At 38.3% G+C, this 4,703-nt stretch overlaps 1 non-coding gene across 1 annotated transcript; it reads left to right on the top strand.

Moving 5' to 3' along the window:
* The first annotated feature begins 4,162 nt into the window (after positions 1-4,162).
* TRNAR-ACG (transfer RNA arginine (anticodon ACG)) lies at positions 4,163-4,274 on the top strand. The gene is made up of 2 exons: positions 4,163-4,199; positions 4,240-4,274. It is a non-coding gene; the product is annotated as a tRNA-Arg (tRNA).
* The last annotated feature ends 429 nt before the right edge of the window (positions 4,275-4,703 follow it).

Raw genomic sequence — 4,703 nt, 5'->3', positions numbered from 1 at the left:
CAGTTTGAAAGAAACGTTGTAGTACATTGTGATACAAGGGTGGTAAGTGCATTACGATAACAGAATCGAGAAAAAGTTAGAAAAGACGAGAGAAATTCGAGTCTTTCCCACTTCCCAGATTCTCTTACTACAATTTGCAAATAGTACATAATTTTTACGATATTTTATCATTGAAAACATAGAGTAACTTTATTTTTCAAGGGTTCTGCATATTGCTTCACTGATGGTCAATAGGTAACTAAGTAACCCCAAGAAGAAATTTTTAAGCTCTACGATTTTAGCCAAAGCAACTGTTAACCCTATACATTATATCGCTATGAAAGTTAGTAAACGATGTTGTAATACATCCGACACATCATAAAAGCTAAGATGGTTGAAAGTGATGATTCTGACATGTCCGTGGGAATAAATATTGAAGAGTTACTGAAAACTGGCTAATAATAATTAATTGGTAATATTATGTTAAATAGTAACACTAGTGTTGTTATGAATTGTAACAATCTGTCTCTCCTGTTGCACATCCAATTTACAAAGCCTATCTGCAACAGCGTTAAGTTTAAAAAAGGAGCTTGCAAAAAAAAAAAAAAAAAAAAGTGATTAAAATCTTGCTATTTCTGAAGTGCTTCTGTATTTTAAAAGGAACCTAAATGAGGAATTATAACCTTCTTGTTTCTGAGGCGCTTCTTTAGTTTAAAAGGAACCTAAATGAAGAACTGTAATTTTCTTGTTTCTAAAGCGCTTCTTTAGTTTAACAGAAACCTAAATGAAGAATTATAATCTTCTTGTTTCTGAAGCGCTTCTGTAGTTTAACAGAAACCAAAATGAAGAATTGCAATCTTCTTGTTTCTAAAGCGTTTCTTATTTTAACAGAAACCTAAATGAAGAATTATAATCTTCTTGTTTCTAAACCACTTCTTTACTTTAAAAGGAACCTAAATGAAGAATTATAATCTTCTTGTTTCTAAACCGCTTCTTTAGTTTAAAAGGAACCTAAATGAAGAATTATAATCTTGTTTCCGAAGCGCTTCTGTAGTTGAACAGAAACCTAAATGAATAATTATAATCTTCTTGTTTCTAAAGCGCTTAGTTTAACAGAAACCTGAATGCAAAATTATAAACCTCTTGTTTCTAAAGCGCTTCTTTAGTTTAACAGAAACCTAAATGAATAATTATAATCTTCTTGTTTCTAAAGCGCTTCTTTAGTTTAACAGAAACCTAAATGCAGAATTATAATCTTCTTGTTTCTAAAGCGCTTCTTTAGTTTAACAGAAACCTAAATGAATAATCATAATCTTCTTGTTTCTAAAGCGCTTCTTTAGTTTATCAGAAACCTAAATGCAGAATTATAATCTTCTTGTTTCTAAAGCGCTTCTTTAGTTTAACAGAAACCTAAATGCAGAATTATAATCTTCTTGTTTCTAAAGCGCTTCTTGTTTGTCAAGGTGCTTCGGTAGTTCAAAAGGAATCTAAATGAAGAATTACGATCTTCCTGTTTCTAAAGCGCTTCTGTAGTTTAAACGGAAAGTTAAATACATAATTTTAAATAATTATTGTTTCTAAAGGGCTTCTGATGTTTAAACGGAAAGTTAACTAAAGAATTATGTATACAATATAATTTTGAATAAAGAATCACAATATAATATTAAATAGAGAACTAGAATTTTCTGGTTTCTGAAACGCTTCTGTAGTTAAAATAATTACAATGTTTCTGTGTCTAAAGCGCCTCTGCAGTTTTAAAAACCTTAAATTAAGAATTAAAATCACAATTACCAGGCTATCAGCAGAACATTTTCTGTAGTTGAAAAGGGAACAGTCAAGCTTTTGCAGATGATAAGGCCATGTTATATTAAGGGTCTCTTAATTACTACAGAGTACCATCTATTTGTATTTGTCCTTATCGTCTGGCCGAGTTAATTTGTTTTTCACTGATATTAGGAAAACAATTATTGTTGCGGGTGGGCTTGTAGCAAATGGCTTCGTTATGTGCTGCTTTGGAGCCTGCAACATTCTGGAGTATTTTCGTTCCCTTCGCCGAATGTACAGCATTCCTGTCCTCGGGCCTACATGTGATTACGGGATAGTCAAAGCCAACTAAATTGCAGGCCCGGGCCAAGCCGAGAAAAGGATGAGAGATTGAACGTGATGCTAGTCACACGTTAAAAGGATTGACCCTAATGACGCCTGCTGGGGGCATTGTGGTCGTACCAACTTGCTCTTATAATGGCATTGCAGCTCTCTTGTGTCAAGTAGGCCTAGTTCATCCCCTTTTACGCCTTATACGATCGCTCAGGGCGCAGTTTTATTCCACTGAATTCAGATTCTCATTGCATGGGAACTGAGGTTCGATTCAAAACAGATTTATTCATGTATAAGGTGGTAATGTACCGCACCGTAGCTCCGTTGTCTAAGCCATCATGCCTGGACTCACGTTAAGAAGTGAGCGTTGGTTCGAATCTTCTTGGGGAAAGAAATCTTCTTATGAAATTTTGGCCATTGTAAGGGGCCGGTATCCATCAAATATCATGATGAATTTTGAAGCTACGGTAGGTAATGAAATTCGGTTTCGAAAATCAGTTGGGGGAATCATCGTGCTGAACACACATTTCTCTTGTACTAGTTGGATGATCGTTTACTACCTCTGATGCATATGGACGTGAGGCCAACGCCGGCAGGTCGGCCTTGAATATTCATGGGCTGTCGCGCCACGAATTTTTAAAAGGTGATAGCAGATGACAGTATTTTATGTAACGACGCGTTCAACTTAACCTGGAGCCCTCAGGGTATTTAATTTGCCCTAAATCTAATACACGGATCTCCGAGTTTTGCTTTTCTCCCGGAGGAAACCATGTCCAGAATTTTATCGTCCTCGGTCGTGTTTCAACCCGCGAACCTTGGATCCGAGGACAATGGTAACTGCAAGACCACTCAGGACGGCAGATGGGTGAAGTTAGAGAAGTAGGTTTACCTGCGAGTGTCATTTTATCACTATTCCAGTAACACTGATTTTGCTATCTCTAATAAAATATGTAGTTAAAAGAGGCATTAAATTAGTATTAGGATTAGCCCATGGCAAGGGCCTCTTCCCTAAGCATTGTAGCTATTTTGTCAATCCCGAGTAGCCACTTCGGAAAGATCCTCATGAATGTCTTAATGCTTCCATTATTTGACTTGCCAGTTCTCTCTATTCTTGAATTTGATAACTAGTTACTATCAAAGTGGACCTTCAAGTTGTCCGCCCATCTTCTCGTCTGTCGCCCAAAACTCCTATGCTCGGTTCTAGAGTCTATTGTTCTATTTGTCCAGGTGTTGTAGTTCATTCTCACGACATGATCTGCCTACCTATATTTAATGATTTTAGCCGTTTTACGGCATCTTTGACGCCTACCATCTTCTTAAACTTTTCTTTCCGAATTTTGTCTTTCATCCTGACACCTATAATACGCTTCTCCACTTTTCTCTGGCACAACTTAAGATTTTTCTTTCTCTGCTTGCTAAAGAAGAAGTTTGGGCTACTACAGTAATAGGCCTATGGGAAGGTTGCAGATATTCAAAACTTCCTTTCTTATCTTCATGCTGAATACTTTTAACATGCTGCCGAAATGCGTCTTCGGACTTATTTGTGGGTAGAATGGCATTATTTGCCCAAGATAAGTATATGTTTTGACATACTTTGTGACTCCATTGTTGATTATGATATATTTACCTATGATGTTAGTCATTAAAGTTCACTCAGGCAAAGAAAAAACTTTTGACAGGTTCGTGAAGTATATTTTTGAACGCCTATTCGCTCCTCGAATCACTCGGTCAATGGCAACTGGATATGTCATTCGCCTTTCTGGCGCTACACGGGAAATAGACACGATGTATTTTACTGCGCTTATCTACTGCCTGTCCACCTGTCCGCCATCCAGCTGGCTGTATGTCATCGGGGTGAATGAAGGAGGAATTCTGTTAGTTAAAACGTCGCGCTCTGGACTTATACCTTCCACGTGCTTCAATAGAGACGTCAGAAGTCGAATAATTCTTCACGACCAATGTTTTATTTGGATTCAGTATTACACCCAATTCTCTCTTATGGACATTAAATGAAGGACTACATTATAACTTTATTGCTAATAATATTTTACACAGTTTAAAATCCATGTTAATATAAATAAAAAGCGGCCGGGTAGCTCAGTTGGTAGAGCAGCTGGCTACGGACTGGACTGTGGAGTAACGGTTAGCGAGTCTAGCCGCGAAACCAGGTGGCCCGGGTTCGATTCCCGGTCGGGGCAAGTTACCTGGTTGAGATTTTTTCCGGGGTTTTCCCTCAACCCAATATGAGCAAATGCTGGGTAACTTTCGATGTTGGACCCCGAATTCAATTCACCGGCATTATCACTTTCATCTCATTCAGACGATAAATAACCTAAGCTGTTGATAAAAAATAACCTACTATCCATCCATCCGCTACGGATTGGAAGGTCCGGGGTTCGATCCCAGGTGGTGACAGGATTTTTTTTCTCGTTGACAAACTGTCAGAACGGCCCCGAGGTTCACTCAGCCTCCTATAAAATTGAGTACCGGGTCTTTCCCGGGGGTGAGAGGCGGTCAGAGCGTGGTGCCGACCACACCACCTCATTCTAGTTCCGAGGTCATGGAAAGCATGGGGCTCTACCTCCATACCCCCCAACTGCCTTCATGGCATGTTATGGGGATACCTT

The sequence above is a fragment of the Periplaneta americana genome, chromosome 16, assembly GCF_040183065.1.
Source record: "Periplaneta americana isolate PAMFEO1 chromosome 16, P.americana_PAMFEO1_priV1, whole genome shotgun sequence".
NCBI lineage: Eukaryota > Metazoa > Arthropoda > Insecta > Blattodea > Blattidae > Periplaneta > Periplaneta americana.
This window is presented reverse-complemented; position numbering and strand designations above follow the sequence as displayed.